Raw genomic sequence first — 25,363 nt, 5'->3', positions numbered from 1 at the left:
TGCATATTACTTTCGTTTTATATCAAATCTAAAGTAACCGTAATGTTTTTATTTATTATCTTAATGTAATTTTTGTGTAGTAATAAATGGTGGTGTACATCTTATTTTTTTTCTCTGATAAATCTTCTAATTTTGTCGCACTACAAAGACGGCGGTGGTGACCTTATAGAGTGTTAAGCGTGAGATTAAATCCCGCACACACTTGAATTTAAGGCCATTAAAAGAGTGACCCGAAACCTATAATCCATTAAGGTTCGTACAAGATATTATATGTTACTGCATTACACACCAGTTTATGGCTTGTAGGTGGGCATGGTAACTGATACATTTATTGAGGTTTTACCCGAAACGCTTCGAGACCGACAAGTTAGTCAATACAAATTAAAACCAAATATGTACACTGTACAGGTACCGAGACTTCTTTTTTTAAGTTGTTTTTTTTACTATAACATAACGACACTTTTTTTAGTCGATAACCAATTTGGTTGTATCACTACTATCAATAATGGCTAACATAGATATAGCCGCCAAGTAAAAAAATGAAATTTAATATGATTCATATTATGATTTATTAAAAACCACAATGTCTTGGCCACGTAATGCGAAGAGACAGATATGCAGTGATTTAGTTAATCATACTGGAGAAAATGGAGGGCAAAAGAAGACAATGAGAAAAGATGCATTGAAGAAAATTTGTGTCAGTGGTTACGCCAAAACACACTCGTTACTCTTCAGAGCCGGAATAAATAAGACGGATATTAAAACAATGGAAGCCAACTGTCTTTTGAAAAATGGCGCGTATATAAGGATAATAGAATACTTCCTCACAATTGTATATTTCTTAAAAGAATATAATTTTGAAAAGCCTCAAATATATACCGTTGAACCAAGTGGGACTCGAACTCAGATCGTTCACTGTGAGCGCTCTCGCTTTTAAGCAATCGATCTTTTTATGATTTATGAGAATTATTTCTAATAACTACGTTTTAACTGAGGCACTTCAAATGTCGCCTAAACGGAAGCAATCTACTTTATGAACAATTAAAATAAATGACATTTATAACTAAATTATAACAGACGTCCGACGCGAGCCAAATTTTATTATTGACATTCTTATATTTTGTAAATAATAGTAATGTTTCTGAGGTTTTACCTTGTGTTTATTCAGTATTAGATGAGGAAATAGTGGGATATTTTTCAATTATTATTAATATATTATGGAAAATTTAACAATATAACCCAGCAGTTGCTGTATTATAAGATGACGTAGGGTCTTTGAATGCAAATATTTCAGTTAATATGCACTTATTCATCTTAATATTTTAAGCTATTCATAGAAACATCAATATTACGAGTACATCTAATTAAAACATTATTATTTTTTAAATCAAATTGGAAATACTCACATGATTATAATTCAGTTTTGATGCTTTGAAGGTGGCCACACCGGAACGGACGGATTTTTTTAGTATCGTAAAGGACAGGTTAAATGGTCGCTAAATAAACATACACTCGATATATTATGGAATATTGATTAATAGCTACGATGTACTATCTTAAGATAAATACAATAATAATTCATAAATTGGTCTATATTTATATTTTTATCAGACGATTGAGATTAAAATATTTTTTTGTTTGTATTTCGGTTTTTGCATGTTTAAATAAAGTACATATCTACAAAGAGTTTTTATTTTTCAAATAAAAACTACTAACAAAAAGTTTGTGCAAGATATAAAAACTTGTTATTATCAAATAAAACAAATCTCTAATGACAAAAGAATTGCATAATGGTATTAGTTGCTATGTTATTGGGACCCAGATGTGAAAAGAATATTTGCAAATAGTTGACATAATATTATTAAATTGACATCTAATAGTGACGGTTTCTCGCACATCTACTAAAAGACGCCATCTTAAAAAAAATGATACCATGAACATATTATATGTGACTAGAGAGCAGAGAAAAATCTAACCATAAGCGTGAGTGAGAAAACGTTCGAATACGCATTAGAGTAAGATGGAAACTATTTGAATTTGATTAGATACCATAATATAAAACAAAAGAAAGCGTGTATATAATATATAGACGAAATTTTTCATTGTAACAGTGATACCAATCTGATACATTTCTACTGCTTAGCCATGTTTAATGCATAATCTCAAAATTAGTTTGCGTCAGAATCGTTAACCAAAACATGATAATTTATCTAATGAGATAATGCATTAACTAATTATTATTATTCCCGGAAAGTTTTTATATTTTGTCCAATATAACGTAACCATTAAAAATACTTTTAGATTATTATATTTAAAAAAAAATGATGCAGATAGCTACAATTTGAAAGTTATATACTTTCAGGAAGAAGACAACCTTGTGTTTTGACTTCTTTCATATTCTATAAAAAATGAAAGCTGTTTATGTAATTTAGCAGGTGTTAAATAAACTGTTTAGCAATATTTTATTGCAAAGTAGCCATTGTGATTTATAATAACAATGTTCATTTCCAACGCTCGTGAGTTCAAGTGACAAATAGCTGTCATTACATTTTAATTTCATAGTTTGAAAAGAAGATTAGATAGAACTGGGTGCTTATCATTGTTTACTATTACATTATCTCTATAAATTCGGGAATAGTTAAATTATTTTAAACCATTAATTTTATCTCGCGGGATCTCAATAATTGGTAAACGCTGCAGTATAATAAGTAACATAGAAAAACATGCTCTAGAAACGTATAAAAGTAGTTATTATAATTAGATGTTAATTTCTCATTCTAATTGTCACTAATTTAGTCCGCTGTAGCTGAAACCTATAGACTTTGGTTGGATTATTTTTCTGTTTTTTGTTTGTAAATATCTGTAGCCAGACAGGGCGATTACTTAAGAATTATAGTGGTAGGTGATAGATGCAGTTAAAAAAATAGTAAATATTAATTAAATAGTTCCATTATGAGACTTGATATTTGCATATTTCAATCATTCTGTAAATTCGATATTTGTATTGATAATTTTTGCAGAGCATTTTAAAATATGATCGGTGTAAAGTGCAAAGGAATTTATTTTATATTTAATAACATTTACTAGCATATTCGATACAAACCACTTGACAGGCAGCATGTCCAACCCAGTTGGTCGCCTTTCAGTCAAGGTGGTCACTTCGTCAGTGGCTCAACTTCACTCCATTTGTTACACTTCAATTATGAAACGAGTATTCTTATAAATACTGACACAACATTTTAGCAAAAAAAAATCCTGCAAAATATAACAGAAAAAGATTAATAACTTGTTTATAAAAAAGTTATGTCTTTGAAAGTTCTCTGCCATTCTACTGTGGAAATAAGTATCTATTTTTAACATCGTTACTGAGGTCAGTTTCTATACGAAATTTAATATTATTATTTTATCACTTATATTACTATTATGTATTGGTTTTGGTGTTGTCATGATGTGACATTCATCAGACTTTAATTACTTGAGACTATTTTATCAGTTATCATGCTCACTGGGATTCTTTCATTGTAAATACACAAACACGCCCTCCAAACCAAACCCGAGACTGAGGTTGCCACGCTCTCAAGTGAGCTTTGGACAGAGTTTACTGATTTTACTCTAATGCAAAGTGCCGGGGAGAGAAAAGGCACAAGGAAATTAACAAAAAAGAAAGAAATTTAATAAATACAGTGGGATTCAAAAATTCTCAGTATTCCGTTACTTTTGGTTGTTTCCATTAAATGTGTATCTTTCAGAAGTATATTGGATGCTGTGGCGCCCATGTTTATAATATTGTAGTAGGTGGATAATGCTGTGAACCTCTGTGACCAGTTTGATCATGGGAATATACTCCCCCGCGGAGTATAATATGTATTTAAAAGAGAAGGCCCGTACTCACCCTATGAGAGTAGGGTCTCCGATTGAGCTAGACTATTAGTCAATCAAATAGGGTAATTATTAGATGTTTGTATTTTTTTTATATAGGATTATAACGTCCAATTCCGTTTATATCAGTGTATAAAATAAAGAAAAAATATTTTTTAGTAAAACGTAAGATAACTACACACAGACTAAATTTTGCGGCCATTACGAGTATTGGAAACAAACTGTATTAATAATAATATGACATAGGTGTTTGTTCAACCGCAGCAGCCTTGTATAAGATCGACAGTTACAACCGCAAAATACGGGACGTAGTATAATAAATAACAAGTCATAGATATTATTAAAATAAATATTTATATTAGGTTAAACTTGTTCGGTAAACGAAGGATTGTTTGGTTTTATTGGCAAAATGTTGAAAAAATAGTAAATCAAATTTTTTAATTGTTTTTTTTTCTTACGGTAACTGGTTTTGTTTTTTGTTATAGTGATAAGTTGATCAATACAATGTTTCCGGATAAGTGTAGTATAAATACTGTTAAATAAACTCAGCTGCCACAACACTAGTATGACTTGAATTTAAATTCATATTATTTAACTTTAAGTAATAACTTGTTAAATTTTACAACGGCGAGATTTTATAAAATAACATATTTGTAATGCATTGAATTATTGACATACAGACAATGGTACGAAAGTATACCCAAAGTTTCAATGAAATAAATGTTTTTTCGTCAATGATAGATCATTAAAAGATGATAACGAAATAAATTATTGAGAAAGAATAAATCTTATTATAACTACTTACGTCAAATTTCATCACGGCAGAGGCACACTTAAGATATCTTCATTTTAAAATCAATTTACTAAAAAAATATATGATTCTTATTGATCTATTGCATGTCGTTACATGCAAGTAAAAAAAATACAATGACAATGAAAAAAATGCGTGTTTTGGTGCATTATAATATAGCTGTAATATATACCTAAGTATGTACGGAGAATGTGTGCTAAACGTCTGAAAATGCTTAAATTGTTTTAATAAGTAACACCATTGACACAAATCTATGCCTAAAAAAAGTGTATTAAGCAACCGCTTATGTGCAATCGTTAGACAGTCATGTTGTAATCCAGTGATAGAACTTCAATTTATATAGAAGTTTATTGTTTAATGTTGTAAAAATTAAAAAATGTGACCTATGATTTAAAAAAAAAAAATATTTTTTCGTAGGATCAATTTTTTATCATGTTTTTTTTTCGTTATCGATTTTCCTTGTCGTATTACAATACATTTCATAACATTCGAAGTTTTTTTGTAATGTTTATGGTAAACTATTTGTAATTTTATTTTGGGATTTATGTATTTTTTAAAATGTGTTACCGAAATTGAGAGATTAATTGATGTCAAATTTAATAAATTAGTATTTAGATGAATTGTATTTCTTTTACAATATAAATGGAGTTTGAAAAACATTGTAGAATATTTCAATACAAAAAACAAAAATATTTATCTAATAATAAAATCATGCTTAAAAAGTAAGAGGGTAATATTGAACAATAAATAATTAAGTATTGATTCAAGATGAAACTAAAAGAAAAGTATTAACAGGCTTTCAGTATTTTGTATTAATTATATTATAAAAAATAAGACAAGTGTTCATTTCAAACAAAAAAATAAACAATAGAGAATAATAATATTATGTATCGTTGCTGTTAAGAAAACAGTAAATTCATTTCATTCAAATTATGTAAAGGATTTGCGTGTACGTGAGCTTTATTGCATATTTGCAAGTGGGTTAAAAAAGGAAAAAATTAAACTGGTTTTTGTATTGCAATTATTTTAGACATATTGAAAATACTTACGACAAGAAACGAGATATGGAGCTAAGCAGCGGAAGGTTGTTTACTTGTTATTCTAGTATTTATATTAGTATTACAGACAGATAACGAAACTTTTGGGTCAGGACTTTTTGTAATTACAATAAAGTGTCAAAAATGAATGAAAATATATTAGACAAAATCTACATTCATGTAAACTTTACTGTAAGCGATTATTTGATTTCTTTTTTTTAATGTATGAATATTTTTAAATGAAGACTCTTTGGCAATAAACGTCTGATAACTGAGGCAATTTTTAAAATCAATCAAAATAATATTGCTGTATCTAAGAATTTTGTCATTATAAGATTAATAATTATTAATGTGGAATTAAGACATATTGAGTATTATTTGGATAGATAAGTTTTACTATTTTGTTGGTGGAATTGTCAATTACATAAAAATGAAAATGAAATTAGAATAAAATTATATATACTGTAGTACATAATATACAGAATTGCATGATTGTTCGGAAGAGTTTTATATGCTTAGAGGAAAATTATCAATGAATTTAGTTGAAAATACCTGATAAAATGATAATAATATATTATTACGTATATAAAAGTTTACAAGATGTTTTTTTTAGTCGATAACTATTTCGTCTGAACACCATTATTGTTTTGATAAGACTTGATAGTTTTGATAATGGTGTTGCTAGCAAAATCACTATCAACTTAAAATATCCTGTAGAATTTAATATAAGTAATCATTCAATTTATACAATTAAATTCTACCTCTCAAGTAAATGCTTACTCAATTAATAAATATATGAACAGTTGATAATGCCCCTGTAAGCGGCTGAAACTAGTCTTGACCATTATTACACTTTGTGGATATAACATATTTTGTTTTGTTTTGTTTTGATATACTTTTTTCCATAATAATTGTAATTTAAATCCATAGACATGTCATAACATAATTAACGTACCAAAGCAATCGAAAAGTAAGCCTTGAGGTCGTTCATTCGACGAGATACCTAAATCTGTGGAAGTAAGTACCTAGTAACAAGATGAACATAAGCTTGGAGATAATGGAATTAGCTTGAAGGGCTTCATACAGCATTCAAATAATCTAGACCACAAGTGATCTAACCCATTAAAGTGAAAAAGAAACGGAATCTTACGACAATAGATTATACTATATGGATCCGAAACAAGACTAACGAACACTTTAATATGTTAAATATAAAAACGTAGACTTTGTATCTATTAATTGGTAATTATATTCAATAATAATATTATAATGTATTCAATATGGCAGCTTATGCCTACAGGTTTTAAATTCAAATAAATGACGTTAGACGAGCAAAGCAATTAAATTTTTGTTCAGTTGGCAACATTGTACCTCAAAACTATAACGCTTATCAAATTGGCCACTGTGGCGCTGTCTGCTATAAAATCGATAATACCAATAATAATACTAATTCGTCAAGATTACGCAAGGCCACCGTCCGGCGGACTGACTGGTATTCTGGTCAAATCCCCGCCAGGGCGTATTGCTCCACATATTCGTTTTATAATAATATTACAGCTAAAGCAACAGCCGTCGCGATAAACAAAAATCACGATACCTGTCATAGTGCAGAGCAATCCACCATATTTGATCGATTGTGTTTTGACTTATTTATCTCTTCTCAACACATATATTAATTGGTTCAATTAGGGAAGTATATTTTAAAAACGGAACTTCTTAAAATATGTACCACCGTACGCGGAATATTTTCTATATATTAATTAGTAGGTATGACGAAACATTTCAAGTTTTTATAAATTTCACCATATCAGTTTTAGTTATCTAGGTATTTCCTTGTATCATAAGATACATTTTATTTATAGCTAACGATTGTACCAAGCCGCTTTGTCATCATATTATCTATGCTAGGGAAATAATTACATATGTCACCTATCTTCACTCGGGCACCTTCTTTTACTATGGCGGGACGAGACTTCGCCCTACCACAAACTAAACATAATAAGCAATACTATACTACTACACCCACGATGGCCGCGCGGTTTAGGAGTCGGACTATAGCGTGTGGGTCCCAGGTTCGAATCCTGGGTCTGGCAAGTACACATATTGTTTTTCAATTTGTGTATGGATCAGAGTATGGACCTAATAGGCTGAGCAAGTGGCTGACATCCATTTCTTGTAAAAACAAAATTTGTTAATACAAACCTCCACTCTGTGGAGGCCCATATCATCTTATTAGGATCGGACATGGTCTTTATATAATTGATATAATCTAAATAACATGTCACGATACAAAATATAATATTAAGTATAATATCTGTGTAATTATATTATTTTTGCCAAAACATGTCATTCAGAAGTTTTAAGTAACTTTTTGGTTCATCTAATATTATATAGATTAGATATAGATATGTATTTAATTTACATACATACTTAACTCAAAATTCGACCGTGTTTAGGAAAAAGGGCGTAACCCACACAGAACCAATTTTACGGGAGAGGCAAAAAACTTTTTTGAATGATTTTGGTTTAATATTAATAAAACAATAGGCACAGACATTGGGTGCATAATGATTGATGATTTGGTGTAATATCTTTTCGATCCACTAATAATTAAAGAAGTTATTACAGAAGTAAATGCTTTTTTCCTTAAATTAAAACTTAAATAAAGCCCAATTAAAACCTGAATTTAGATAATAAATTGGCATTTGCGGCTTACTTCCTTTTTACAGAACGTGTATTTAGTTGTATACATTGTTAATATCTAATAAAAGCACTTTTCGAAAAATCGAGGGTTACGCCCTTTTTCCTAAACACAGTCGAATTAATATTAATATAACACTCTTAAAGTCACGTATTACGCTATCTGTCTATAACTTGTTGTGTTTCCATACTCTGTGGTGGGAGTGTCATAGAAAACTCACCAAGAACAGGCAGGATTCCTAGTTTGAGAAGAACCTGTTATTTCGTCGTATATGCCTTATATAATATACTAAATGCTAAGTTATTCTTACTTATAAAAAACTGACCGACTTAAGTTATAGTAGATCTTTGTGTCCGACCGATATATGGGGATACTCTTCAAATGATGTGAGTACTTTCGTTCAATTCATCATATACGCACGCGTAAGCCTGCCTAGCTGGCAGAACTATTTTAAGCTATCAAGCTACTCTCGTAAATTGTATTATGCATATTAAGTGGGTACGAAAGTACCCAATTAAATAGGTACTAGATCGTTGCCACGAGCGATCAAATCTGTTTTTGTAGTATCCGCAATGAAAATTAGCAACATGTCTTGAAAGCAATCGAAATTATTTTTAATTTTTGTTTTTTTGTCATTCGCAACTACTTATGCGTGACGTTTATAAAAGATCTAAAGATATACAATAGAATGTAACACAAATATTTTTTTAGAAAACAAACAATTATTTAAACCAAAAAAATTATCGATTTTGTTGAATTACCATTTAAAAAAATGTGTAATAATCAAAATTTAGCTTCCCCATTCTACGCCAGTAGGTATGTAATGTAAATGACAGTAAATGGAATGTTCATTTGTTTTAAAACCTTAAGCAAAATGAGCATATAGATACATGTAACAACCTCGAAATGAAATTTAATCATCGGCACAGTGGTGAAGGGTGGACGTAGGCTGTTGAGATCCGACATAAATTAATAGTAACAAAAAAATCGTTTCGTTGAATTAAAAATACATATTACACATGTTGTTGGTTGTTTTTTTTTAAATTAAGTAAGCCCTGCCTAAACCAAACTATAATAAATGCAATATTTTATTCTATCTATAAATTATCAAAAATAATGTATGATTTAATGGCATAAATTTTGATATTTTAGAGATAGACGAGTATTTTTGATTATTATATTCTATTATGGCTTGGTTTTCGCAAGGCTTAATTGAATTTTAAAAACTAACCAACACCATCTGTAAATTATGGTATCAGTTCAATAAAAACAAATACTTATGACTGATAAAGTTTAGTGTGCACTATTTATGTAGGATCTTAACAGCTTACCTCCACCCTTTGCCACTGCGTCGTTATCTATAGCGGAACATTAATACTGCATCTATTTAAATAACGTATAGTGAATTAGGTAAATTTTAATTTCTATATGAAATATAAATGACATAGATAATAATGATAAGCTGTAGGTATAGTTTTGATCTTTATCCGAGTTCAACTTGTTTAAGCATAGAATTATCAAGATTAAATAATTATGCCAACGACTTTACAAGAGAGTATTACTTAAACTTATGAAACAGTTGAACACTCGCAGTATTAAGTATGCAGTATGCAAGTTTAGTAATAAAGTATTCAATTATATTTTATCTTCGATTTTGCTGCGCCATGGTTTAAATGTAAATTTGACCTGATTAAAAGTAAAACAAATATTATAAAGTATTGACTAATCATACGATATGGTGAAAACTATGTATAGTATATCCACTTATACAGATCGAGAAATTATAAGTTTATTAATTAATCACAGTCAAATAACTATACTTACGTTTGACTTTTAATATATTTTACAATGCCGCCTGTTCTTGATAGCTCGCCTAAACTTCACTAATAATAAGTATAACATAAGGTCATTTTTCTTAATGTTTAAATTATAATTCACTGCAAGTCCAATGTCATTTACAATATACGTATATTATAGGAGTGACTTGTGATTGCTGACTTCACTTTTAAGATCATGATGTGAATTTAAATTGATAAAATTATTGTTAAAATAAAAAAGTTTATTTTATAGAAATGCATTTTATTTTTATTTATACTAACTACTTCTCAGTGAAGATTATAGGAAGAGGTTTCAGGCTCGGGTTTATTTTACGCTACCATTGCACAAATTTTAATGTGAAGCAAACCGCTACATAGAATTAAAATCATAATCATCAGACGGGGTCGATCCACTGCTGGATGAGAAAGCCTCCCATAGCTCCTTCTACTGTTCTTTCTCACAAAACCAAGAGCATTTGGACGCCTGAATATTATCTTTAAAAGTCACCTACCATTATGCGTAGAAGTATTCAACCAATGTGTGCTACTACTTCTTACGTATGCATGTAACATGGATTCTTAATGTAAGAGAAATTAAAAAAGTACGAGTAGCGCAACGTGATATGGGAAGATGCATGTTGGCCAGAACGCGGAGAGACCACAAAATTAACCAATGGATAAAGATGCAGAAAAGAGTAAGCGAGAAGATAGCAGTCGCTAAGCAGATAAAATGGCAATGGATTGGACAACTGCTAGATAAATTTCGTCAAATAGTAGTGCCGAAGTGGCATTGAACGACCACAATGACAACCTAAAACCCGTTGGATAGATTAACTCATAATTATTCATGTACGTAATAGGAAAGAACAAAGTATTAATATACATATGCATATGTAATAGTTGTCGCTAGATTTTTTTTCTTACTTCCACCGTCGCTGATTTTGGTGGCATAAAGTTTAGCCTTACTAATTAAGGTCACTTAAGTATGACTATGCATTTGGCAGTTAGCTGGTGGTAAATAAGTATCTGTTTTTAGAACTATTGACGGTGCGAACGCCTTCTACGCTAAATATAAAACTGTCACTACTACTTGTTTATTATAATATAGATGTTTAATAATATATTACATTCCTACAAGATGTAGAAAATATGACATAAGAAAACTCAAAACTTTCTAAGAAAATTTTCATCTCTTTAATCCGAGCGGCTTAGGTACCAGGTTTGAATCCTGGGTTTGGCAAGTACACATATTATTTTTCAATTTGTATTTGAGTCATAGTATGAACCTAATAGGTTGAGCAAGTGGCTATCATCCATTTCTCGTAAAAACAAAAATATCTATTAATACGAACCTACTATCTGCGGTTGCCCATATGATTTTATTAGGATCGGATACGGTAAAAAAATTAATAAATTGTCAATTATGACATTATTTAAAATTTGGCAAAAATTCAATATCCTGTGAAGGTACATAATATATTGAAACATCCACGGTGACCGCGCGGCTTAAGCATTGGAATATAATTCCGTGGGTCCCAGGTTTGAATCCTGGGTCTGGCAAGTACACATATTGTTTTTCAATTTGTGTGTGAGTCAGGGTGTGAACCTAATAGGTTGAGAAAGTGGCTGACATCCATTTCTCGTAAAAACAAAATCTGTTAATACGAACCTCTACTCTGTGGAGGCCCATATGATCCTATTAGGATTGAACATGGTCGAAAGAAAGAATATTGAAAATAGTAGAAGAGTTTTAAAAATACAAATAATTGATTTGATAGCAGTAATATGATTAATGACAGACTACGTCAACGATTTTTCTATAGAAAGAAAATGAAATATATCTGTGAAGTAGATGTATTATAATTTTACTCAGATTATATTTCAGAAAAGGTCTCTATTTAAAAACCAGTACTTAAATGACAAGCAAGATTATAATTGTATGAAAAGTATTCGTCATCATATTAAATTATTTTTTATCGCATATTATATTATATTATTATATATGTATTAACACAGAATTCTAGAAATTATAGCGTTGTTGCTAAAGATAATTTTAGAAATGGAAAGTTGAATAAAATGCAAGAACGGCGATTGCGTAACTGTCATTAATCAAACATAAAATGTAATAATATGAATAATAATAACATGATAACTCACAACGACTTCCGTATTTAATATCGACCAGATTCCATCGAAATCGTTTTTGTTACTTATTCAAAAGCGATCTAGTTTTTATGACAACTGTATTGTAAATATATCCTTATAGCTGATACATTATAAAAAAATGTATGACCAGTCACAATTTCCTTGTATTTATAATATGAAAACCAATAACGGCTGCAAACATAATATTGAAATCTCCTACAAGCCATTACTCTTGACCGTTCCCAGTTCTTTATAGCGCGTTTCCGCCAAATTATAATATGCAATGCATCAAACCAGCTGGATTTTATCATGTTTGAGTTTTAGTATCTCTTGGATACCGTTAAATAATAAATAACATACTCGGATTACGGAAAAGTTTTATATATATTATATATTCGCACAATCTTTCGAGGAATATAATGTACATGTCTATTTGCCACATGTTTCAATGTTCAATGGTTAAAACCAAATGTATTTTGATTGACTAATCTTTTAGCGGCTTTGATATGTCGTACAAATAGTTTTTTTGATAATTAGTTGATAATAAACACATTAGATGACAGACTACATATTATAAAAATCCTGAATCTAATGGATTTTGAATACATTTTTTTCGTTTGATGAGTGAATGTTTTAACCAATGAAACTGATAACTAGAATCTTTGTAGTGAGTCAGTAATCTAATTAATTGGTTTAAGCACTCGTCCGGCAAGCAATATACGAGTATTCAAATCATACTCTACCCGAGAATATTTCAAGAAAATTATAATAGTGAGGATTTTCAAGGTAAATATTTGATCAACAAAGATAGTTACATTTATAAATAAATAAATATATTCTGTCTGATGATGACTAAAAATGATGAATTAATAAATTGTTAAACTAAACATGCTTCCATATCGACTAAATTCAAGTCACAGTATATTATAACTGTTTTCTATTGTCAAAAATAGCGTCCTTGTACGTCGGTCATATTAATTAATAATGAAGAGTGAAATGGTATCGTGACACAATACAATGTCGGGGAAAGTCCTCGGAGATAGCGCCTGTGCAATGTTGAATTAAACAACATCTCGATTACGTGACATGACGCCATCGTCGCTTAGGCACAGCTGAGGATATTCTAAGAAATCGCTACATGAAGCCTGCACAGTAGTGCATTTATAAGTAGCTTTACATTTAAATTTTGCTATAAGGGATAATAGATAGATACTTAAAAAAATAATGATTATTATCTGGGTCTGTATTTTGATTTCGAAAGTCGTTAAGTGAATTTAAAAAAAGCATACTGATAAATGATAAATTCAGCTGAAAATAAATGACATATATTTAGAAATAGAAAAGAAGAGGTAGAATACTAGATACATAAGTAAACAGGAGTGTAAATATATATACATAATGAATGCCTTGTAAAACATTGTTAACATAGTATGTGAGATCAACTAATAATAATTACAAGATAAAAAGAACTTTTTATATACTTACAACGTTTTTAAATTTTCTGTTGAATTATTATACTCAATATGCTCAAACTTGTACTTGATATTAAATAAAAAACAAACAAATATAGAATACTGAAATGTCATTTTGACATTTCATTCTGATTTTCATAGTAACGCACGTATATATTAATAATTTAGTTGCTAGGACCACCCCCTTAGCAACCAATAATAGTCTTTTACTTTTTACGGATTTTTCTGAAATAACTTTCCATACAAAACAGAATTAACTGAAAATGAATTCAATTATGCTTAAAGATGGCTAAAAGTATTAAAAGAATGCATTGGCATCGTGTTCTGATATATTCTAAAAGTTTCAAATGTCTAGCTAGTCGGGAAGTTAGTTAAAAATCGATTGCAAGATTTGTACTGGACAAACAACCACCGGACAAACAAGAATACGAGCTAATAAAAACGTTGTAAAAAAGTGCAAGTGGCTCAAAACGTTTGTTTACTATGTTACTAGTAATTCAATCAATTACTGACAGTCGCTGGATTTAGATACATATTACAACATTACAAATATAAATAAATATAACATTAAAAATTGTAAAAAAATAGATTTTACAATCTATTTGTGTTTCATCAACACGAAATGAAATATTTATTTATTCATAACGGTAACAGAAATATGCAAATGCATTTTATTAAATAATTTTAAGAGAGTTCGAAAGTATCTAAATTATATTATAGAAACTTTTAATAGTTTATATAGCTATAAATTAATATACGTAAATGTATAATATACTTATATATTTTGTATGTTTATGGTAACCGGTTTGATACAGGTGTATATTTAATATATAATGCAAGATTTGATTAAATATTATAATCAACATTCTTACTATGGCATTCCAGAATTAACATAAAATCAACATTTTCTTAAAATAATTATCGTCTATATACCAATTTGCAGTTGAAAAAAGCAAAATAATTTCGTTCCTATTTCGTGTCACATTGGTCTTTGCAATTAGTGAAGGTTACATTAATAGACTTCGTATTAGGAAGAATAGGTTTTAGATATTCACTCAAACCATTGAGTTATTTCAATGGATAAAAAAACATATTGAAAAATAACGTATTTTATGCCAGTCACGGGATGGAACGCGCGACCCATGGCTTGAGAGACGACTACTGTACCAACCAGGCCACTGTGGGTATGTATATAATACCAAATAGATAAAAATATGCACACAGTATTGTGTATAATAAAAAAAATATAGCTACCTATCTGATTTATAATTATATTATTTTACTACCGATAGTCCATGACCTTAGAAAAGAAAATATAAAGTAGTCATATATACAAAATAAAAGCAAACTAATTCGTATTTAATTGTTCGATTTATAGGCGCGCACTTCTCTACCCATGACTCACATGGTTACATGTAAATTGTACGTATTATATTTCACCGTAGCACAGTTTACCGTGAGCTGTCTTACCGGAAAGAGATTCCCGTATGTATAGCATTGAGATTTAAAAAAATAAGCGTTTTTCGTGGAGGATTGCAAACAGTACTGTTACAATGTTATTAGATTAAATAATTAAAGAACAATAATGTGCTATTTATTGATACATATCAGAATTAATTTTATATAAATTACACTGTATTTCTAATTTACTTACCTACCTATTTTCTTCTGTGTTTCTTTTGTTGCTTTTCATTCCATATTTTAAGTAGGTAGTTTATTTTGGCAAGGAATTGATTTCAATATTCTACAGCTATTTATTTACAATACAACATATCACGATTAACTGTATTACGGCCAACTGCTTATGTACAAATTTCCGGACACGGACTTACATATTGTTGCAAGTGAATTATATTTGAGAAGTTTATGTTTAAATATTGACAATCAAAAAAAAGCCTACTAAAAGTCTCCTAAGTTTGTATCATCAATATAAGGAATAAGCTGAGTAAGCTTCATTGATATTACTCTTGTGGTTTATGAGTTATAGCTGAATTTGAATCGATCGGTATTTGAATCAACCGCCCAATGAATTTATAAAATGATTTTTCGAGTTATACTTTAAAATAAATTGAATATATTTAAGCACTGACTATCACAAGGCAATCAGGGTTTTGTGGTATTATGTGAATGAAAATATCTACCATTAGTTTCTGTAGAATGGCCATAAAAATAAATGTAAATTTATGCGAACACATCTAAAGTAAGCCTTATTATGTAAAATGACGTTGTAGACACGTTCTAAAAAAGTCTTTCGTAACGGCAAGCATGTGTTATGGTGCCGAGCTGTTCCGTTATAGACTGTCAGAGATTATTCATCTCATTTATGATTGTATTGGTCATAATCAATTATTACTTTTTTTTGTCACTTTCATTTTCTTATTATGAAAGTAGAGTTGGCGCCGTTGTGAGCTGCGTTGACGATGCGGTGAAATGTGGTAACTGATGATGTATGCAATTTGCTTATTTTATAATACTGCTCAATTATTATAAAGAACGAAACCACGGTGAAGTAGTGCTATAATATCCATATCTAAAGGCGTGGGTAGAATTCTAATCACGCATTCCAAATCATAATAGATATGTTATTTTTTCAGATAAAATTTAGTTATATTAATTCAATGTGTATTTATTCCAAAGCAAAAGATTAATAAGTTAGGTGGATGGCTAATAAGTATTCCTTGTTAAAATATATTTTAATATAACCTTTACTCTTTAGAATACGGAAATTCATAAATTTATACTGTGTCGTTGATGAATTTATTATCTCACGTCATGATAGAAGCTGTGTATTATAACACTATGTGCATTTTTATTGTTTATAAAAACCATATATAAAAAATGAAAGAAGGTTTCTATTATGAATGGATTCAAAAGTTCAACTGACTCTGGAAGATACAATAATTTTGGTACATATCTGTAGTTTGTGCAAACTTGATTATAAAACGAAATAAGTCTAATTAGTGAAATTAGTGCATATTATTTAGTGCTGAATTAGTAATAAGGAATGTGCAATGTGTCATTGTCTATAAATGAAATCGGTTATTTGTATAAGCACATATCTTACATGCATAATATATATTTTTGTAAGATAATGAATTGCATTTTCATTAATGATTGTAGAAAATAAAAATATCAATAACAAAATAAGAAATGCGTATATTGTCCCTGTTTATAAAATAATTATATCGCTGTTATCTTTTATTCATTATAAATGAATACTTTTAAGAAACGATGTCTCTATTTAAGGTTTTAATAAATAATAAATCTTAACCGAATTAAATTAATATAATGCGTATCTGAATCCAGAGCATGGACCGAACGTCTTGAAAAAATGGATAACAATGATTCCTCATTAATAAGTCTGTTGACTATAAACACCTACAGGGTCTAGCACGATTTGGCACCGCGAACTGGCCTCCGCCGATTGGCCTCCGGTAATTGGCCGCCGGTACAATCGGACGCCAGCCTAATTGGACGCCGACCCAATTCGACACCGACCAAATTGGCCTCCGGGAAAATTGGACGCCGCACAGTTGAATTAAATGCGCAAAGGAATAGACGTACGTTACGATTTGTTGGAGTAAATAAGCAAGTCAGTTTAATATGCTTCTATCTTCTCAGTAGTTGTACCTTATACATTTCGCGCTTGACACATTTTTAATATAGATTGAGAAAAATTATTATGCCTTATGATGTTTATTAAAAGAAAATAATTCTTCCCTCGCTAAAACTTAAAGATGTGCATAATCAATTAATTCATTGTCTATACATGGGTACTTATTTATATTTACAACAAATATTAAAAATAATGTTAGATGTTAGAATAAAAATTACATTATATTTCAGCTTTTTATCGACTCAATATTATAATAAAGCTTAAATATGTATATTATTATGCATAAATGCGTATTTTAAGATAGTATGAAATTACAAACAAAATATTAAGTAAGTTATCTGCTAAGTATAAATGTTTCAGTAGTTTGATTGATAAACTACTTAGGTACTGGGTGCCGGACGAAATCCCAAAGGCCGAAATCCCGAATGCTGAAATCCCGAATGGCCGAAATCCCGAAAAATAAAAAAATACAAACATCAATAATTGCGCAATTTTTGCAAGAGATACAAAACCCATTTTTTGTGGAAATATAAAAAAAATGTAAAATACAAACATCAGTAATTGCGCAATCGTAAATTGCGCAATTTTTGTAAGATGCACAAAATCCATTCGTTCTACAAAATAATCTCTCGTGAAAAAAATTGCGCAATCGGAAAAACCCATTTTCCGCAAAAATGGTATTTGTCTCTCTTACAAAAATTGCGCTCACGATTGCGCAATTATTGATGTTTGTATTTTACATTTTTTATATTTCCACAAAAAATGGGTTTTGTCTCTCTTGCAAAAATTGCGCAATTATTGATGTTTGTATTTTTTTTATTTTTCGGGATTTTGGCCTTCGGGATTTCGTCCGGCACCCAGTACCTAAGTAGTTTATCAATCAAACTACTGAAACATTTATACTTAGCAGATAACTTACTTAATATTTTGTTTGTAATTTCATACTATCTTAAAATACGCATTTATGCATAATAATATACATATTTAAGCTTTATTATAATATTAAGTCGATAAAACGCTGAAATATAATGTAATTTTCATTCTAACATCTAACATTATTTTTAATATTTGTTGTAAATATAAATAAGTACCCATGTATAGACAATAAATTAATTGATTATGCACATCTTTAAGTTTTAGCGAGGGAAGAATTATTTTCTTTTAATAAACATCATAAGGCATAATAATTTTTCTCAATCTATATTAAAAATGTGTCAAACGCGAAATGTGTAAGGTACAACTACTGAGAAGATAGAAGCATATTAAACTGACTTGCTTATTTACTCCAAAACATCGTAACGTACGTCTATTCCTTTGCGCATTTAATTCAACTGTGCGGCGTCCAATCCTCCCGGAGGCCAATTGGGTCGGCGTCGAATTGGGTCGGCGTCCAATTGGGCCGGCGTCCGATTGTACCGGCGGCCAATTACCGGAAGCCAATCGGCGGAGGCCAGTTCGCGGTGCCAAATCATCCCATTCCCACACCTACAGACGTGGCAAAGATCCACATCAGATAGTACACCTAATTAAAATTAATTGGTTAGTATTTTAATATGGTTTCTTGGACCATTTAAGAGTTTCGAAGATAAAACGTATTGCCGTAATAATAAAATGTAAATAACTGCCTCAATTTCTTTAATGATTTATGGGTCATAAATAAGTACTATAAATGCTGTGTAATTTGTGATGTGCCTATTAAAAATTCATAATAATAATATACGCATCTGTGAAATACTTTTCCAGACATACATACATAAAATGATATAGTATAAAGAATAATTTATTCCAATTATTTTCTTGTTTAGTTTTAATTTAGGTACGATACAAGGTTTTTGAAAGTTTTTGTAGTGTAACATTACTTCATAGATGCGAAGATCTTTGATTTTAATGGATTTTACGTGATCGTTTTTGATACGCAACTAAATACATAAATTATATGCTACATAATAACTCTACATGACTTAACTATAAACAATACAAAATTATTGGTAATATTAATATATGTTTATTTATGTATTAATAAATTGAATGCCAATTAACATGATTTGAGAATATTAAGAAAATAGTGGCATATGTTTATACAAACAGAAAATACCTATTTAGGACATGATATTAATTAGGAAAATTGTAATTATTTAGATTGTATTAGAAGTCCCGTGATGTAGGTTGCTATGCAGATAAAAATGATCAATGTGTTAATTTAAAAATAGCGGCTCATGAAAGAAAAGAATACATGTAATAGAAAATGACAGAAAAGAGCGATAGAAAACCAATCTAAACTAAAAGATCAGTTTCTTTTTTAATGCAGTAAAGTTGACCTTAGTAGAAACCAGGTCGGACGACCTGATGATCCCAATAGCTGGTTGAACAGATTTGAACAGCTCGGTCCCAGAGTTAGTATATTCTTACGCATAACTACATTTACACTTATGCTATCCGATCTATATAGGTTAAACTGGAAGAGTTTTGCAATTAAGCCATTCTGACCAGTAAAGAATAAATTTACCTATATATTTACACCAGCTACTGTTGACTATTGATTGAGGTCTAAATTTATTTACGATTTTCTTTAATGATGATTTAAGTTCTATGTATATTTAATGATACTAATATAAACTGACGTGTATATGCAAAGCTATTTTTATTTGATTAGCTTGTTAAAGATTGAAGAATTAGAAGAATATCAGGTACATCTTCATTTGACAATGAATTGAGCATAGGTATATGATTCTGTGCCGATACAAAATAACTTTGTTAGTTATAAGTGAAGCTAATAATTGAAATATTCAAATCAAAATATATCAAAAATATTGATTGAAATGAAACAATCAATTATATTATAAATTAATAAGTTGTTGTTTATCCAATTAGATTGAACGAATACAATGTTTTGTGTCACGCTCTCAGATGGAACGCCTATTAATTTTATTTTTTATAATTTTAAATAAGTAAATAATTTATAATCTGGGTGTTGTCAATATCGACATGGTATTGTAACGTAATAAATATGCAGATACTAGATAAAACACTCGTTTGTAATAATAATTGTAGGTATCTCATTATAAACACTACGAAAAAGACATCAATGCATGGGCAAGCTCGAAGATACCATTATCAAACCTGTCTCATACGTTTTTTTTCTTTATTTTTTTTTTTAAATATCATTGTATATGCATAGACAGTAAGATAAATAGTCTGCAGTCGCTGTAAATTATACATATATTATATATAATTATTTAATGGAATCAATTAATAGTAAATTGTGTGTGGGTGCTAATTATATGTATCACAAATCTACGTTAATAATTCTAGAAAAATGCAAAACATGTTGTCGGAAGGTTATGGATTTTGGTAACTTTATTGAAATAAATTATAGAAAGTTTAAACTAAATATAGGTATTGTAGTGCAAACAATAAAGGGACAGTTTTAAGGCATCTATGAGAGTTTAACTTAACTATACCCATAAAGCATTTTTTTCCATTGTCATTTCTTAAGACGGAGCATAATATTATAATATATCAACACGGTCCTTTTTTGGTTAAAGGCATTTTATGAGAATTAGTTAACACCCATTTGTCCAACTTATTGGGGTCATGACCTGAATCTATTCAGACACATTGATTGAAAAACAACATGTAAATTTCACTCAAACGAGGGATTTGAACGCATGAAAAGAAATATAGTTTTACCCAACACTAAAATTTAATGAATAATATTATCTTTGTCATAAGTACTAATGACATGAGGGTATGAGTTTAACTGTCAAGGGCGAATCTTATCTATGGCGAGACCTTGAGAATTAAACTTATAAGGTCTACAAACTCGGGTTACCCTGCTAGAAATAATAATGCTATGATTATTTTTAATTAATCACCTTAATTTCGTCAATAATAAAAAACTGAATCATTGCATATTACTGCTAATTATGAAACTGCTGTGACAAAATACCTCTTTCGTTTCATACCGAGATATCAGAGCTCCAAAAAATTTTGAAACTGTTTGCACAACTCCGGAGCCCTGAGTAAACTGGCTGAGTGTTAACAAATAATAGTCGAACGGTCGATTCGATGTCGATTATTCGACACAAGCGAACGGAAAAACGTCAAACGAAAAAAACAACACAGCATAACCGAGAAGAAAGTGACTGATTTACTTATGCAAGTCAGGCATATCCAGCCGGTTTGCTTAAAAAGTAACTCCACTTACCAAAAGTTGACCGTATTCAGTTGCCTTCTAAAAGAAGTATCACGTTATTTTAATGTATTATAGTGTAACTATTTTTAAAATTCACTTTTTTTTTTTAAATTAATTGATTAATATTGTGACCTGCATAATAATGTTTCATTCATTAGCCATATAAATAAGTAAAATATTTCAAATTTGGAATCTTCGTACTTAATTCGATTATTAATTATTATTGTCTATGTGTGAATAATTATATTATCAACAAAATGATTTATATTTGATAGCCATAAAATAAAATAAAAAGGACAGAATTTTCGTTGTTGTGTTAATTATTATTGTCGATATGTGATTTTGTTGTCAAGAAAGCCACGTTAATAGTTGGTTGCGATGTACGGCGATAGCGAGAAATCTCAATAATAAAAGCGTATTGAAATACGTATAATATAAAACATGAAAGTAAAAGTGTTGGTCGCGCCACGGTCCAGCGAGACGGCGACAACTTTCAACTTGGGCGATGACGGGTGTTGCCAGCGCAATGTGAGGCGTCGGTTTTCAAAATCAATCATGTAACATGCAAATACGACTGGCCCCAAAAACCTAATTAACCAGTCATCTGTTTTGAAAACAAGTCTTTACTGTTTTTACGAAATAATATCTTATTAAAATTTAAATAATAATAAAGATTATACAAGATATTGGTGCTCCAAATTGTGTCATGTCAAAGTTCTCACAGTAAAAAAACACCAATTAATAATAATGAAGTAAAATCAAATTTATTTGAACAACCAATTATTATTCAATTAAAAATACTTTTTACTTAATTAAAATTTACAGTTAATGGTGAGATATAAACAAAATAGTTATAATATTGTTATGACACAATACCTAGATGTTGATAAGACACTCATTTTTTAGGGATGGAAATTTTGAGATGACAACTGTTGAACACCAACACCGCGCATTTGATCCAAAAACGGGCAACTATATCAAACCGGTAATGTTAATCACTCCGCGAACACTCACTTTATGTCATTTATAATATTTCAAACACTAATTAAACACTTCTTAAAATTGTTTATTAATTCACGTTTTTTGTTAAACATTTTGGAAATAAGTCGCTCGCCGTTTGGATCAGATACCTTTTTTAAAATTCAAACACACCTACGTAAAAAACATTAAGACACATTTTTATAAAAAAAACGACCTTCAGACGTCATTGCATATTAAAATAAATTGATTTTTTTACATGGCCACAATAAACCAATAAAATTAACCCGCGTTCCCGCCAAATTATTCAAACGTAAAGAATAATTCAAAAGCTTTTTGAAAATGCGTTCATTCGCGCGTTTGTTATGCGATGGTTTGTTCGTAAACGCACGCAGGTTTTGTCGGTTTGTGTGTGATAATTTAATAAACAATCAGTCTCAAAACATTGTTTTGTAGAACTTACATCGAAGAAGAGCGGGTTATATTTCCAAGCGGTCTACAGACGCGTGTTATCGTCACAAGATGAGAACTGTGAATGCTACTCTTAGGCCGCGGGCTTGCTTACGAGCCTTCGCCCCCCACCCTGGGAAAACTAGCAGCCGGTCAAAAATATTAAAGCCCCCACCCTTAGGAAATCCAGATTCAGACTTTGATATTAATAAAACTGCCTTTGCAAGTCGCTATATGAAATACCTGTGTGACGTATTCGATTACTTGTAATATGGTTTTTTTTATTGTATTGCATTTTTATCGATTGATTCACCGGCCGTTCACTAAATACCTAATGCACTAATTATAATTTGTAACACTCTTGGCAATGATTCTATACAAATATTTCGTGGTAGTAAGCAAACGTTGTTAAAAAATAGCCCGATATTATTATATTACTTAGTTTAAAAACATTGAAACATCTTTCATATATTTCATATTATGTCTAATGCTTCTAATATAATTAAAAGCATAACTTGTACTTTAAAATTAGTCTAAGATTGAACTATAGTTTTTACAAGGTACTCTATCAACAAAGATCATAGCCAGTTTTATACATAGTTAGTTTACAAATTACAAAAATATTAAGTTAGAATTAAATCAGATTGGTTTTTAAGAATTTACAATTAAATTGTTATAACAATTGCACTTTTTCGCAAAAGATAATAAAGTTTTTTTCAGCTAAATTATATTTTAGACAATTTATAAGAGAAAACTGAAATTATTAAAATAATAAAACTGCCAGTACCTACATATTAGAAATAATGGAATAAAACAATCTTAAATTGCGTTTTTCCTAAACTATTCTGTTTGAAGATAGAACAGTCTGGCTCTCAGGTACAGAAGAATACTTTTACGTTTTCAAAATATTGATCGAGTTTGACTTGATGAAAAATGATTTTAAATTAAAAATTATCTAAGCAAAAAAATAATTCTGTGTTATGATTTGAGACCCAGATTTCAACTGTGAGCGTCTTATGATTTTGTGTGCACATTATATGTATTTAATTGAAATTAAAATTTACTTATATCTCTATATATATAAAAATCTCGTGTCACGATGTTTGTGGTCGAACTCCTCCGAAATGGCTCGACCGATTTTTATGAATTTTTTTATGTATATTTTTTAGGTATGAGAATAGGTCAACAAATATATTTCATACCGCTAGGTGATTAGGGTATCTCTATCCAGAATTTTTTTTCTTTTATTTTTTTGAAAATTTCTTTTTGTATTTTTTTATTATTTTGCATCAAAAAATACCTATAACCCCAAATTTTCACTCTCCTAACCCCACCCTCCTACCCCCACCCTCCCATTTTTTTTAATCGCGATTTTATTATTTTTGTATGAACAAATTTAACCGTGGTTCGTATTTCAAACAGAACGAAATTATTTATGTTGTTGAATGACAGATGGCGCTACGTCCGAGAAGAATTCAAGAGAAACGCCGCGTCATTTTGACATTTCATTCGGCATATCACAACGCAGTGCGTGCAAAATTTTGTGCGATTTATTTTAATTTATCTATTTTTATGTGCGTGTATTACAGTGCACAATGCCATCAAGACGCAAGGGGGGCCATTTGGGCCATCGAACGAATAAAGCAACAAACATGCGAAATAGTAGATCAGAAAGAACAAACGAACAAATCCAACAAGATAGCAAAAACGTGCGTGTAAGCATGTCGCAATTGCGTGCATCCCAATCACAAGAGGCACGAGCTGAACGAAGTCAACAACGACGATTGGAACGGAGCCAAGCGCGCCGGTTCGTAGTTAACACACGCAGAGCAAATGACCGACAACGCCAACAAGTACATCGAACATTTACTTCCGCTTCGTTCCTTCGTCTCGCATTCGAGTACGAGCCAGATATTGAATATTCCGCTCATCCGAAAGTGCTGATTGGTGCTATGGACAGAGAATGTCCCCATTGTCATGCGCTCAAATTCAAACATGAGTCAGCCGGGATGTGTTGCGCATCAGGAAAAGTGCAACTACCAGAAATTGAGATACCACCAGAACCATTGAACGGCTTGCTCATCGGCACGGTTCCAGATTCAAACCTGTTCCTGAAGTCCTTTCGCACATTCAATTCATGCTTCCAAAAGACTTCGTTCGGAGCAACAGAAATAGTTCACAATACTGCGAAAAATGGTCAACAATTCCATTCTACGTTCAAAATCAAAGGCCAAGTATACCACAAAGTAGGCTCATTGCTGC

The 25,363-nt window shown here is 30.3% G+C and overlaps 1 protein-coding gene across 4 annotated transcripts in view; it reads right to left on the bottom strand.

Moving 5' to 3' along the window:
* The window catches only part of LOC147065569 (uncharacterized), a 63,665-nt gene extending 40,477 nt beyond the window's left edge, over positions 1-23,188 (bottom strand). The window contains exons 1-2 of one of the 4 annotated variants that reach the window (XM_085956597.1): positions 23,115-23,158; positions 21,686-21,805 (exon numbers count right to left, since the gene is read on the bottom strand). The gene's annotated coding sequence lies outside the window, so the exon portion shown is untranslated. Of the gene's footprint in view, positions 1-3,103; positions 3,219-21,685; positions 21,806-22,549; positions 22,682-23,114 lie in introns of those variants that run through there. The other 3 variants (XM_085956596.1, XM_085956600.1, XM_085956598.1) reach the window with 3 other exon arrangements.
* Positions 23,189-25,363: the final 2,175 nt, after the last annotated feature.

Source organism: Rhyacophila brunnea, unplaced genomic scaffold, assembly GCF_057557595.1.
Source record: "Rhyacophila brunnea isolate RB1 unplaced genomic scaffold, BYU_Rbru_1.0 scaffold_6, whole genome shotgun sequence".
Lineage (NCBI taxonomy): Eukaryota > Metazoa > Arthropoda > Insecta > Trichoptera > Rhyacophilidae > Rhyacophila > Rhyacophila brunnea.
This window is presented reverse-complemented; position numbering and strand designations above follow the sequence as displayed.